Source organism: Euprymna scolopes, chromosome 29 (assembly GCF_053919585.1).
Source record: "Euprymna scolopes isolate OS-2025 chromosome 29, ASM5391958v1, whole genome shotgun sequence".
In the NCBI taxonomy this organism is placed as follows: Eukaryota; Metazoa; Mollusca; class Cephalopoda; order Sepiida; family Sepiolidae; genus Euprymna; species Euprymna scolopes.
In genome coordinates this window covers 87,617,470-87,627,658 of record NC_136510.1, presented here as the reverse complement: position 1 = coordinate 87,627,658, position 10,189 = coordinate 87,617,470, and the positions used below count along the sequence as shown (strand labels likewise).

The 10,189-nt window shown below is 39.6% G+C and overlaps 43 non-coding genes across 43 annotated transcripts; all 43 read right to left on the bottom strand.

Annotated features, from left to right (window-relative positions):
• Positions 1-288: 288 nt before the first annotated feature.
• Trnas-gcu (transfer RNA serine (anticodon GCU)) lies at positions 289-370 on the bottom strand. Its single transcript has one exon. It is a non-coding gene; the product is annotated as a tRNA-Ser (tRNA).
• A 130-nt stretch (positions 371-500) lies between these two features.
• Trnar-ccu (transfer RNA arginine (anticodon CCU)) lies at positions 501-582 on the bottom strand. Its single transcript has one exon. It is a non-coding gene; the product is annotated as a tRNA-Arg (tRNA).
• A 131-nt stretch (positions 583-713) lies between these two features.
• Trnas-gcu (transfer RNA serine (anticodon GCU)) lies at positions 714-795 on the bottom strand. Its single transcript has one exon. It is a non-coding gene; the product is annotated as a tRNA-Ser (tRNA).
• Positions 796-926: 131 nt separating this feature from the next.
• On the bottom strand, positions 927-1,008 carry Trnas-gcu (transfer RNA serine (anticodon GCU)). The gene has a single exon. It is a non-coding gene; the product is annotated as a tRNA-Ser (tRNA).
• A 130-nt stretch (positions 1,009-1,138) lies between these two features.
• Trnas-gcu (transfer RNA serine (anticodon GCU)) lies at positions 1,139-1,220 on the bottom strand. The gene has a single exon. It is a non-coding gene; the product is annotated as a tRNA-Ser (tRNA).
• Positions 1,221-1,351: 131 nt separating this feature from the next.
• Positions 1,352-1,433, bottom strand: Trnas-gcu (transfer RNA serine (anticodon GCU)). Its single transcript has one exon. It is a non-coding gene; the product is annotated as a tRNA-Ser (tRNA).
• A 131-nt stretch (positions 1,434-1,564) lies between these two features.
• Positions 1,565-1,647, bottom strand: Trnas-gcu (transfer RNA serine (anticodon GCU)). The gene has a single exon. It is a non-coding gene; the product is annotated as a tRNA-Ser (tRNA).
• Positions 1,648-1,778: 131 nt separating this feature from the next.
• Positions 1,779-1,860, bottom strand: Trnas-gcu (transfer RNA serine (anticodon GCU)). The gene has a single exon. It is a non-coding gene; the product is annotated as a tRNA-Ser (tRNA).
• A 131-nt stretch (positions 1,861-1,991) lies between these two features.
• Trnar-ccu (transfer RNA arginine (anticodon CCU)) lies at positions 1,992-2,073 on the bottom strand. The gene has a single exon. It is a non-coding gene; the product is annotated as a tRNA-Arg (tRNA).
• Positions 2,074-2,204: 131 nt separating this feature from the next.
• On the bottom strand, positions 2,205-2,286 carry Trnas-gcu (transfer RNA serine (anticodon GCU)). Its single transcript has one exon. It is a non-coding gene; the product is annotated as a tRNA-Ser (tRNA).
• A 343-nt stretch (positions 2,287-2,629) lies between these two features.
• Trnas-gcu (transfer RNA serine (anticodon GCU)) lies at positions 2,630-2,711 on the bottom strand. Its single transcript has one exon. It is a non-coding gene; the product is annotated as a tRNA-Ser (tRNA).
• A 131-nt stretch (positions 2,712-2,842) lies between these two features.
• Trnas-gcu (transfer RNA serine (anticodon GCU)) lies at positions 2,843-2,924 on the bottom strand. Its single transcript has one exon. It is a non-coding gene; the product is annotated as a tRNA-Ser (tRNA).
• A 131-nt stretch (positions 2,925-3,055) lies between these two features.
• Trnas-gcu (transfer RNA serine (anticodon GCU)) lies at positions 3,056-3,137 on the bottom strand. Its single transcript has one exon. It is a non-coding gene; the product is annotated as a tRNA-Ser (tRNA).
• A 131-nt stretch (positions 3,138-3,268) lies between these two features.
• On the bottom strand, positions 3,269-3,350 carry Trnat-ugu (transfer RNA threonine (anticodon UGU)). Its single transcript has one exon. It is a non-coding gene; the product is annotated as a tRNA-Thr (tRNA).
• Positions 3,351-3,480: 130 nt separating this feature from the next.
• Positions 3,481-3,562, bottom strand: Trnas-gcu (transfer RNA serine (anticodon GCU)). Its single transcript has one exon. It is a non-coding gene; the product is annotated as a tRNA-Ser (tRNA).
• Positions 3,563-3,693: 131 nt separating this feature from the next.
• Positions 3,694-3,775, bottom strand: Trnas-gcu (transfer RNA serine (anticodon GCU)). Its single transcript has one exon. It is a non-coding gene; the product is annotated as a tRNA-Ser (tRNA).
• Positions 3,776-3,906: 131 nt separating this feature from the next.
• Trnas-gcu (transfer RNA serine (anticodon GCU)) lies at positions 3,907-3,988 on the bottom strand. The gene has a single exon. It is a non-coding gene; the product is annotated as a tRNA-Ser (tRNA).
• A 130-nt stretch (positions 3,989-4,118) lies between these two features.
• On the bottom strand, positions 4,119-4,200 carry Trnas-gcu (transfer RNA serine (anticodon GCU)). The gene has a single exon. It is a non-coding gene; the product is annotated as a tRNA-Ser (tRNA).
• Positions 4,201-4,330: 130 nt separating this feature from the next.
• On the bottom strand, positions 4,331-4,412 carry Trnas-gcu (transfer RNA serine (anticodon GCU)). The gene has a single exon. It is a non-coding gene; the product is annotated as a tRNA-Ser (tRNA).
• Positions 4,413-4,543: 131 nt separating this feature from the next.
• Positions 4,544-4,625, bottom strand: Trnas-gcu (transfer RNA serine (anticodon GCU)). Its single transcript has one exon. It is a non-coding gene; the product is annotated as a tRNA-Ser (tRNA).
• A 131-nt stretch (positions 4,626-4,756) lies between these two features.
• On the bottom strand, positions 4,757-4,838 carry Trnas-gcu (transfer RNA serine (anticodon GCU)). The gene has a single exon. It is a non-coding gene; the product is annotated as a tRNA-Ser (tRNA).
• Positions 4,839-4,969: 131 nt separating this feature from the next.
• On the bottom strand, positions 4,970-5,051 carry Trnas-gcu (transfer RNA serine (anticodon GCU)). The gene has a single exon. It is a non-coding gene; the product is annotated as a tRNA-Ser (tRNA).
• Positions 5,052-5,181: 130 nt separating this feature from the next.
• Positions 5,182-5,263, bottom strand: Trnas-gcu (transfer RNA serine (anticodon GCU)). The gene has a single exon. It is a non-coding gene; the product is annotated as a tRNA-Ser (tRNA).
• Positions 5,264-5,393: 130 nt separating this feature from the next.
• On the bottom strand, positions 5,394-5,475 carry Trnas-gcu (transfer RNA serine (anticodon GCU)). The gene has a single exon. It is a non-coding gene; the product is annotated as a tRNA-Ser (tRNA).
• Positions 5,476-5,606: 131 nt separating this feature from the next.
• Trnas-gcu (transfer RNA serine (anticodon GCU)) lies at positions 5,607-5,688 on the bottom strand. Its single transcript has one exon. It is a non-coding gene; the product is annotated as a tRNA-Ser (tRNA).
• A 131-nt stretch (positions 5,689-5,819) lies between these two features.
• On the bottom strand, positions 5,820-5,901 carry Trnas-gcu (transfer RNA serine (anticodon GCU)). The gene has a single exon. It is a non-coding gene; the product is annotated as a tRNA-Ser (tRNA).
• Positions 5,902-6,032: 131 nt separating this feature from the next.
• Trnas-gcu (transfer RNA serine (anticodon GCU)) lies at positions 6,033-6,114 on the bottom strand. Its single transcript has one exon. It is a non-coding gene; the product is annotated as a tRNA-Ser (tRNA).
• Positions 6,115-6,245: 131 nt separating this feature from the next.
• Positions 6,246-6,327, bottom strand: Trnas-gcu (transfer RNA serine (anticodon GCU)). The gene has a single exon. It is a non-coding gene; the product is annotated as a tRNA-Ser (tRNA).
• Positions 6,328-6,458: 131 nt separating this feature from the next.
• On the bottom strand, positions 6,459-6,540 carry Trnas-gcu (transfer RNA serine (anticodon GCU)). Its single transcript has one exon. It is a non-coding gene; the product is annotated as a tRNA-Ser (tRNA).
• A 131-nt stretch (positions 6,541-6,671) lies between these two features.
• Positions 6,672-6,753, bottom strand: Trnas-gcu (transfer RNA serine (anticodon GCU)). Its single transcript has one exon. It is a non-coding gene; the product is annotated as a tRNA-Ser (tRNA).
• A 343-nt stretch (positions 6,754-7,096) lies between these two features.
• On the bottom strand, positions 7,097-7,179 carry Trnas-gcu (transfer RNA serine (anticodon GCU)). The gene has a single exon. It is a non-coding gene; the product is annotated as a tRNA-Ser (tRNA).
• Positions 7,180-7,523: 344 nt separating this feature from the next.
• Positions 7,524-7,605, bottom strand: Trnas-gcu (transfer RNA serine (anticodon GCU)). Its single transcript has one exon. It is a non-coding gene; the product is annotated as a tRNA-Ser (tRNA).
• A 342-nt stretch (positions 7,606-7,947) lies between these two features.
• Trnas-gcu (transfer RNA serine (anticodon GCU)) lies at positions 7,948-8,029 on the bottom strand. Its single transcript has one exon. It is a non-coding gene; the product is annotated as a tRNA-Ser (tRNA).
• A 130-nt stretch (positions 8,030-8,159) lies between these two features.
• Positions 8,160-8,241, bottom strand: Trnar-ccu (transfer RNA arginine (anticodon CCU)). The gene has a single exon. It is a non-coding gene; the product is annotated as a tRNA-Arg (tRNA).
• A 131-nt stretch (positions 8,242-8,372) lies between these two features.
• Positions 8,373-8,454, bottom strand: Trnas-gcu (transfer RNA serine (anticodon GCU)). The gene has a single exon. It is a non-coding gene; the product is annotated as a tRNA-Ser (tRNA).
• A 131-nt stretch (positions 8,455-8,585) lies between these two features.
• Positions 8,586-8,667, bottom strand: Trnas-gcu (transfer RNA serine (anticodon GCU)). The gene has a single exon. It is a non-coding gene; the product is annotated as a tRNA-Ser (tRNA).
• Positions 8,668-8,797: 130 nt separating this feature from the next.
• Trnas-gcu (transfer RNA serine (anticodon GCU)) lies at positions 8,798-8,879 on the bottom strand. Its single transcript has one exon. It is a non-coding gene; the product is annotated as a tRNA-Ser (tRNA).
• A 131-nt stretch (positions 8,880-9,010) lies between these two features.
• Positions 9,011-9,092, bottom strand: Trnas-gcu (transfer RNA serine (anticodon GCU)). The gene has a single exon. It is a non-coding gene; the product is annotated as a tRNA-Ser (tRNA).
• Positions 9,093-9,222: 130 nt separating this feature from the next.
• Positions 9,223-9,305, bottom strand: Trnas-gcu (transfer RNA serine (anticodon GCU)). Its single transcript has one exon. It is a non-coding gene; the product is annotated as a tRNA-Ser (tRNA).
• A 131-nt stretch (positions 9,306-9,436) lies between these two features.
• On the bottom strand, positions 9,437-9,518 carry Trnas-gcu (transfer RNA serine (anticodon GCU)). Its single transcript has one exon. It is a non-coding gene; the product is annotated as a tRNA-Ser (tRNA).
• Positions 9,519-9,649: 131 nt separating this feature from the next.
• Trnar-ccu (transfer RNA arginine (anticodon CCU)) lies at positions 9,650-9,731 on the bottom strand. Its single transcript has one exon. It is a non-coding gene; the product is annotated as a tRNA-Arg (tRNA).
• A 131-nt stretch (positions 9,732-9,862) lies between these two features.
• On the bottom strand, positions 9,863-9,944 carry Trnas-gcu (transfer RNA serine (anticodon GCU)). Its single transcript has one exon. It is a non-coding gene; the product is annotated as a tRNA-Ser (tRNA).
• A 131-nt stretch (positions 9,945-10,075) lies between these two features.
• Trnas-gcu (transfer RNA serine (anticodon GCU)) lies at positions 10,076-10,157 on the bottom strand. Its single transcript has one exon. It is a non-coding gene; the product is annotated as a tRNA-Ser (tRNA).
• Positions 10,158-10,189: the final 32 nt, after the last annotated feature.

Below are 10,189 nucleotides of genomic sequence, written 5' to 3'. Positions count from 1 at the left end.
TAACTAGAGAAAATCCATTTGTGTATATTTCTATAATCAACTTTAAAAGTGTACCGAAAAGCAACAAACAATTTAAGACGAGGATGGGATTCGAACTCACGCGGGGAGACCTCAACGGACTAGCAGTCCATCGCCTTAACCACTCGGCCACCCTGTCAGATTCTGCAGAATAACTCTCCATAATGTCCTTATCACTGTACAACAAATATGTATAACTAGAGAAAATCCATTTGTGTATATTTCTATAATCAACTTTAAAAGTGTACCGAAAAGCAACAAAACAATTTACGACGAGGATGAGATTCGAACTCACGCGGGGAGACCCCAATGGATTAGCAGTCCATCGCCTTAACCACTCGGCCACCTCGTCAGATTCTTCAGAATAACTCTCCATAATGTCCTTATCACTGTACAACAAATATGTATAACTAGAGAAAATATATTTGTGTATATTTCTATAATCAACTTTAAAAGTGTACTGAAAAGCAAAAAACACTTTACGACGAGGATGAGATTACAACTCACGCGGGGAGACCCCAATGGATTAGGAGTCCATCGCCTAAACCACTCGGCCACCTCGTCAGATTCTGCAGAATAACTCTCCATAATGTCCTTATCACTGTACAACAAATATGTATAACTAGAGAATAGCCATTTGTATATATTTCCACAATCAACTTTAAAAGTGTACCGAAAAGCAACAAAACAATTTACGACGAGGATGAGATTCGAACTCACGCGGGGAGACCCCAATGGATTAGCAGTCCATCGCCTTAACCACTCGGCCACCTCGTCCGATTCTGCAGAATAACTCTCCATAATGTCCTTATGACTGTACAACAAATATGTATAACTAGAGAAAAGCCATTTGTATATATTTCCATAATCAACTTTAAAAGTGTACCGAAAAGCAACAAAACAATTTACGACGAGGATGAGATTCGAACTCACGCGGGGAGACCCGACTAGATTAGCAGTCAATCGCCTTAACCACTCGGCCACCTCGTCAGATTCTTCAGAATAACTCTCCATAATGTCCTTATCACTGTACAAAAAATATGTATAACTAGAGAAAATCCATGTGTGTATATTTCTATAATCAACTTTAACAGTGTACTGAAAAGCAAAAAACACTTTACGACGAGGATGAGATTCGACCTGACGCGGGGAGACCCCAATGGATTAGCAGTCCATCGCCTTAACCACTCGGCCACCTCGTCAGATTCTGCAGAATAACTCTCCATAATGTGCTTATCACTGTACAACAAATATGTATAACTAGATAAAATCCATTTGTGTATATTTCTATAATCAACTTTAAAAGTGGACCGAAAAGCAACAAAACAATTTACGACGAGGATGAGATTCGAACTCACGCGGGGAGACCCCAATGGATTAGCAGTCCATACCCTTAACCACTCGGCCACCTCGTCAGATTCTGCAGAATAACTCTCCATAATGTCCTTATAACTGTACAACAAATATGTATAACTAGAGAAAATACATTTGTGTATATTTCTATAATCAACTTTAAAAGTGTACCGAAAAGCAACTAAACAATTTACGACGAGGATGAGATTCGAACTCACGCAGGGGATACCCCAATGGATTAGCAGTCCATAACCTTAACCACTCGGCCACCTCGTCAGATTCTGCAGAATAACTCTCCATAATTTCCTTATGACTGTACAACAAATATGTATAACTAGAGAAAATCCATTTGTGTATATTTCTATAATCAAATTTAAAAGTGTACCGAAAAGCAACAAAACAATTTACGACGTGGATGAGATTCGAACTCACGCGGGGAGACCCGACTAGATCAGCAGTCCATCGCCTTAACCACTCGGCCACCTCGTCAGATTCTGCAGAATAACTCTCCATAATGTCCTTATCACTGTACAAAAAATATGTATAACTAGAGAAAATCCATTTGTGTATATTTCTATAATCAACTTTAAAAGTGTACCGAAAAGCAACAAAACAATTTACGACGAGGATGAGATTCGACCTGACGTTGGGAGACCCCAATGGATTAGGAGTCCATCGCCTTAACCACTCGGCCACCTCGTCAGATTCTGCAGAATAACTCTCCATAATGTCCTTATCACTGTACAACAAATATGTATAAATAGAGAATAGCCATTTGTATATATTTCCACAATCAACTTTAAAAGTGTACCGAAAAGCAACAAAACAATTTACGACGAGGATAAGATTCGAACTCACGCGGGGAGACCCCAATGGATTAGCAGTCCATCGCCTTAACCACTCGGCCACCTCGTCAGATTCTGCAGAATAACTCTCCATAATGTCCTTATCACTGTACAACAAATATGTATAACTAGAGAAAATCCATTTGTGTATATTTCTATAATCAACTTTAAAAGTGTACCGAAAAGCAAACAAACAATGTACGACGAGGATGAGATTCGAACTCACGCGGGGAGACCCAACGGATTAGCAGTCCATCGCCTTAACCACTCGGCCAACTCATAAGATTCTGCAGAATATCTCTCCATAATGTCCTGATCACTGTACAACAAATATGTATAACTAGAGAAAATCCATTTGTGTATATTTCTATAATCAACTTTAAAAGTGTACCGAAAAGCAACAAAACAATTTACGACTAGGATTAGATTCGAACTCACGCGGGGAGACCCCAATGGATTAGCAGTCCATCGCCTTAACCACTCGGCCACCTCGTCAGATTCTGCAGAGTAACTCTCCATAATGTCCTTATCACTGTACAACAAATATGTATAACTAGAGAAAATCCATTTGTGTATATTTCTATAATCAACTTTAAAAGTGTACCGAAAAGCAACAAAACAATTTACGACGAGGATGAGATTCGAACTCACGCGGGGAGACCCCAATGGATTAGCAGTCCATCGCCTTAACCACTCGGCCACCTCGTCAGATTCTTCAGAGTAACTCTCCATAATGTCCTTATCACTGTACAACAAATATGTATAACTAGAGAAAATCCATTTGTGTATATTTCTATAATCAACTTTAAAAGTGTACCGAAAAGCAACAACACAATTTACGACGAGGATGAGATTCGAACTCACGCGGGGAGACCCCAATGGATTAGCAGTCCATCGCCTTAACTACTCGGCCACCTCGTCAGATTCTGCATAACAACTCTCCATAATGTCCTTATCACTGTACAACAAATATGTATAACTAGAGAAAATCCATTTGTGTATATTTCTATAATCAACTTTAAAAGTGTACCGAAAAGCAACAAAACAATTTACGACGAGGATGAGATTCGAACTCACGCGGGGAGACCCCAACGGATAACAAGTCCATCGCCTTAACCACTCGGCCACCTCGTCAGATTCTGAAGAATACCTCTCCATTATGTCCTTATCACTGTACAACAAATATGTATAACTAGAGAAAATCCATTTGTGTATATTTCTATAATCAACTTTAAAAGTGTACCGAAAAGCAACAAACAATTTACGACGTGGATGAGATTCGAACTCACGCGGGGAGACCCCAATGGATTAGCAGTCCATCGCCTTAACCACTCGGCCACCTCGTCAGATTCTGCAGAATAACTCTACATAATGTCCTTATCACTGTACAACAAATATGTATAACTAGAGAAAATCCATTTGTGTATATTTCTATAATCAACTTTAAAAGTGTACCGAAAAGCAACAAAACAATTTACGACGAGGATGAGATTGGAACTCACGCAGGGAGACCCCAATGGATTAGCAGTCCATCGCCTTAACCACTCGGCCACCTCGTCAGATACTTCAGAATAACTCTCCATTATGTCCTTATGACTGTACAACAAATATGTATAACTAGAGAAAATCCATTTGTGTATATTTCTATAATAAACTTTAAAAGTGTACCGAAAAGCAACAAAACCATTTACGACGGGGATGAGATTCGAACTCACGCGGGGAGACCCCAATGGATTAGCAGTCCATCGCCTTAACCACTCGGCCACCTCGTCAGATTCTGCAGAATAACTCTCCATAATGTCCTTATCACTGTACAACAACTATGTATAACTAGAGAAAATCCATTTGTGTATATTTCTATAATCAACTTTAAAAGTGTACCGAAAAGCAACAAACAATTTACGACGAGGATGAGATTCGAACTCACGCGGGGAGACCCCAATGGATTAGCAGTCCATCGCCTTAACCACTCGGCGACCTCGTCAGATTCTGCAGAATAACTCTCCATAATGTCCTTATCACTGTACAACAAATATGTATAACTAGAGAAAATCCATTTGTGTATATTTCTATAATCAACTTTAAAAGTGTACCGAAAAGCAACAAACAATTTACGACGAGGATGAGATTCGAACTCACGCGGGGAGACCCCAATGGATTAGCAGTCCATCGCCTTAAACACTCGGCCACCTCGTCAGATTGTGAAGAATAACTCTCCATAATGTCCTTATCACTGTACAACAAATATGTATAACTAGAGAAAATCCATTTGTGTATATTTCTATAATCAACTTTAAAAGTGTACCGAAAAGCAACAAAACAATTTACGACGAGGATGAGATTCGAACTCACGCGGGGAGACCCCAATGGATTAGCAGTCCATCGCCTTAACCACTCGGCCACCTCGTCAGATTCTGAAGAATAACTCTCCATAATGTCCTTATCACTGTACAACAAATATGTATAACTAGAGAAAATCCATTTGTGTATATTTCTATAATCAACTTTAAAAGTGTACCGAAAAGCAACAAAACCATTTACGACGAGGATGAGATTCGAACTCACGCGGGGAGACCCCAATGGATTAGCAGTCCATCGCCTTAACCACTCGGCCACCTCGTCAGATTCTGAAGAATAACTCTCCATAATGTCCTTATCATTGTACAACAAATATGTATAACTAGAGAAAATCCATTTGTGTATATTTCTATAATCAATTTTAAAAGTGTACCGAAAAGCAACAAAACAATTTACGACGAGGATGAGATTCGAACTCACGCGGGGAGACCCCAATGGATTAGCAGTCCATCGCCTTAACCACTCGGCCACCTCGTCAGATTCTGCAGAATAACTCTCCATAATGTCCTTATCACTGTACAACAACTATGTATAACTAGAGAAAATCCATTTGTGTATATTTCTATAATCAACTTTAAAAGTGTACCGAAAAGCAACAAACAATTTACGACGAGGATGAGATTCGAACTCACGCGGGGAGACCCCAATGGATTAGCAGTCCATCGCCTTAACCACTCGGCGACCTCGTCAGATTCTGCAGAATAACTCTCCATAATGTCCTTATCACTGTACAACAAATATGTATAACTAGAGAAAATCCATTTGTGTATATTTCTATAATCAACTTTAAAAGTGTACCGAAAAGCAACAAACAATTTACGACGAGGATGAGATTCGAACTCACGCGGGGAGACCCCAATGGATTAGCAGTCCATCGCCTTAAACACTCGGCCACCTCGTCAGATTGTGAAGAATAACTGTCCATAATGTCCTTATCACTGTACAACAAATATGTATAACTAGAGAAAATCCATTTGTGTATATTTCTATAATCAACTTTAAAAGTGTACCGAAAAGCAACAAAACCATTTACGACGAGGATGAGACTCGAACTCACGCGGGGAGACCCCAATGGATTAGCAGTCCATCGCCTTAACCACTCGGCCACCTCGTCAGATTCTGAAGAATAACTCTCCATAATGTCCTTATCATTGTACAACAAATATGTATAACTAGAGAAAATCCATTTGTGTATATTTCTATAATCAATTTTAAAAGTGTACCGAAAAGCAACAAAACCATTTACGACGAGGATGAGATTCGAACTCACGCGGGGAGACCCCAATGGATTAGCAGTCCATCGCCTTAACCACTCGGCCACCTCGTCAGATTCTTCAGAATAACTCTCCATAATGTCCTTATCATTGTACAACAAATATGTATAACTAGAGAAAATCCATTTGTGTATATTTCTATAATCAACTTTGAAAGTGTACCGAAAAGCAACGAAACAATTTACGACGAGGATGAGATGCGAACTCACGCGGGGAGACCCCAATGGATTAGCAGTCCATCGCCTTAACCACTCGGCCACCTCGTCAGATTCTGCAGAACAACTCTCCATAATGTCCTTATCACTGTACAACAAATATGTATAACTAGAGAAAATCCATTTGTGTATATTTCTATAATCAACTTTAAAAGTGTACCGAAAAGCAACAAAACAATTTACGACGAGGATGAGATTCGAACTCACGCGGATAGACCCCAATGGAATAGCAGTCCATCGCCTTAACCACTCGGCCACCTCGTCAGATTCTGCAGAATAACTCTCCATAATGTCCTTATCACTGTACAACAAATATGTATAACTAGAGAAAATCCATTTGTGTATATTTCTATAATCAACTTTAAAAGTGTACCGAAAAGCAACAAAACAATTTACGACGAGGATGAGATTCGAACTCACGCGGGGAGACCCCAATGGATTAGCAGTCCATCGCCTTAACCACTCGGCCACCTCGTCAGATTCTGCAGAATAACTCTCCATAATGTCCTTATCACTGTACAACAAATATGTATAACTAGAGAAAAGCCATTTGTATATATTTCCATAATCAACTTTAAAAGTGTACCGAAAAGCAACAAAACAATTTACGACGAGGATGAGATTCGAACTCACGCGGGGAGACCCGACTAGATTAGCAGTCCATCGCCTTAACCACTCGGCCACCTCGTCAGATTCTTCAGAATAACTCTCCATAATGTCCTTATCACTGTACAAAAAATATGTATAACTAGAGAAAATCCATGTGTGTATATTTCTATAATAAACTTTAACAGTGTACTGAAAAGCAAAAAACACTTTACGACGAGGATGAGATTCGACCTGACGCGGGGAGACCCCAATGGATTAGCAGTCCATTTCCTTAACCACTCGGCCACCTCGTCAGATTCTGCAGAATAACTCTCCATAATGTCCTTATTACTGTACAACAAATATGTATAACTAGAGAAAATCCATTTGTGTATATTTCTATAATCAACTTTAAAAGTGTACCGAAAAGCAACAATACAATTTACGACGAGGATGAGATTCGAACTCACGCAGAGGATACCCCAATGGATTAGCAGTCCATAACCTTAACCACTCGGCCACCTCGTCAGATTCTGCAGAATAACTCTCCATAATTTCCTTATGACTGTACAACAAATATGTATAACTAGAGAAAATCCATTTGTGTATATTTCTATAATCAAATTTAAAAGTGTACCGAAAAGCAACAAAACAATTTACGACGTGGATGAGATACGAACTCACGCGGGGAGACCCGACTAGATTAGCAGTCCATCGCCTTAACCACTCGGCCACCTCGTCAGATTCTTCAGAATAACTCTCCATAATGTCCTTATGACTGTACAACAAATATGTATAACTCGAGAAAATCCATTTGTGTATATTTCTATAATCAACTTTAAAAGTGTACCGAAAAGCAACAAAACAATTTACGACGAGGATGAGATTCGAACTCACGCGGGGAGACCCCAATGGATTAGCAGTCCATCGCCTTAACCACTCGGCCACCTCGTCAGATTCTGCAGAGTAACTCTCCATAATGTCCTTATCACTGTACAACAAATATGTATAACTAGAGAAAATCCATTTGTGTATATTTCTATAATCAACTTTAAAAGTGTACCGAAAAGCAACAAACAATTTAAGACGAGGATGGGATTCGAACTCACGCGGGGAGACCCAACGGACTAGCAGTCCATCGCCTTAACCACTCGGCCACCCTGTCAGATTCTGCAGAATAACTCTCCATAATGTCCTTATCACTGTACAACAAATATGTATAACTAGAGAAAATCCATTTGTGTATATTTCTATAATCAACTTTAAAAGTGTACCGAAAAGCAACAAAACAATTTACGACGAGGATGAGATTCGAACTCACGCGGGGAGACCCCAATGGATTAGCAGTCCATCGCCTTAACCACTCGGCCACCTCGTCAGATTCTTCAGAATAACTCTCCATAATGTCCTTATCACTGTACAACAAATATGTATAACTAGAGAAAATATATTTGTGTATATTTCTATAATCAACTTTAAAAGTGTACTGAAAAGCAAAAAACACTTTACGACGAGGATGAGATTACAACTCACGCGGGGAGACCCCAATGGATTAGGAGTCCATCGCCTTAACCACTCGGCCACCTCGTCAGATTCTGCAGAATAACTCTCCATAATGTCCTTATCACTGTACAACAAATATGTATAACTAGAGAATAGCCATTTGTATATATTTCCACAATCAACTTTAAAAGTGTACCGAAAAGCAACAAAACAATTTACGACGAGGATGAGATTCGAACTCACGCGGGGAGACCCCAATGGATTAGCAGTCCATCGCCTTAACCACTCGGCCACCTCGTCAGATTCTGCAGAATAACTCTCCATAATGTCCTTATCACTGTACAACAAATATGTATAACTAGAGAAAAGCCATTTGTATATATTTCCATAATCAACTTTAAAAATGTACCGAAAAGCAACAAAACAATTTACGACGAGGATGAGATTCGAACTCACGCGGGGAGACCCGACTAGATTAGCAGTCAATCGCCTTAACCACTCGGCCACCTCGTCAGATTCTTCAGAATAACTCTCCATAATGTCCTTATCACTGTACAAAAAATATGTAAAACTAGAGAAAATCCATGTGTGTATATTTCTATAATCAACTTTAACAGTGTACTGAAAAGCAAAAAACACTTTACGACGAGGATGAGATTCGACCTGACGCGGGGAGACCCCAATGGATTAGCAGTCCATCGCCTTAACCACTCGGCCACCTCGTCAGATTCTGCAGAATAACTCTCCATAATGTGGTTATCACTGTACAACAAATATGTATAACTAGATAAAATCCATTTGTGTATATTTCTATAATCAACTTTAAAAGTGGACCGAAAAGCAACAAAACAATTTACGACGAGAATGAGATTCTAACTCACGCGGGGAGACCCCAATGGATTAGCAGTCCATACCCTTAACCACTCGGCCACCTCGTCAGATTCTGCAGAATAACTCTCCATATGTCCTTATAACTGTACAACAAATATGTATAACTAGAGAAAATACATTTATGTATATTTCTATAATCAACTTTAAAAGTGTACCGAAAAGCAACTAAACAATTTACGACAAGGATGAGATTCGAACTCACGCAGGGGATACCCCAATGGATTAGCAGTCCATAACCTTAACCACTCGGCCACCTCGTCAGATTCTGCAGAATAACTCTCCATAATTTCCTTATGACTGTACAACAAATATGTATAACTAGAGAAAATCCATTTGTGTATATTTCTATAATCAAATTTAAAAGTGTACCGAAAAGCAACAAAACAATTTACGACGTGGATGAGATTCGAACTCACGCGGGGAGACCCGACTAGATCAGCAGTCCATCGCCTTAACCACTCGGCCACCTCGTCAGATTCTTCAGAATAACTCTCCATAATGTCCTTATCACTGTACAAAAAATATGTATAACTAGAGAAAATCCATTTGTGTATATTTCTATAATCAACTTTAAAAGTGTACCGAAAAGCAACAAAACAATTTACGACGAGGATGAGATTCGACCTGACGTTGGGAGACCCCAATGGATTAGGAGTCCATCGCCTTAACCACTCGGCCACCTCGTCAGATTCTGCAGAATAACTCTCCATAATGTCCTTATCACTGTACAACAAATATGTATAAATAGAGAATAGCCATTTGTATATATTTCCACAATCAACTTTAAAAGTGTACCGAAAAGCAACAAAACAATTTACGACGAGGATGAGATTCGAACTTACGCGGGGAGACCCCAATGGATTAGCAGTCCATCGCCTTAACCACTCGGCCACCTCGTCAGATTCTGCAGAATAACTCTCCATAATGTCCTTATCACTGTACAACAAATATGTATAACTAGAGAAAATCCATTTGTGTATATTTCTATAATCAACTTTAAAAGTGTACCGAAAAGCAACAAAACAATTTACGACGAGGATGAGATTCGAACTCACGCGGGGAGACCCCAATGGATTAGCAGTCCATCGCCTTAACCACTCGGCCACCTCGTCAGATTCTTCAGAGTAACTCTCCATAATGTCCT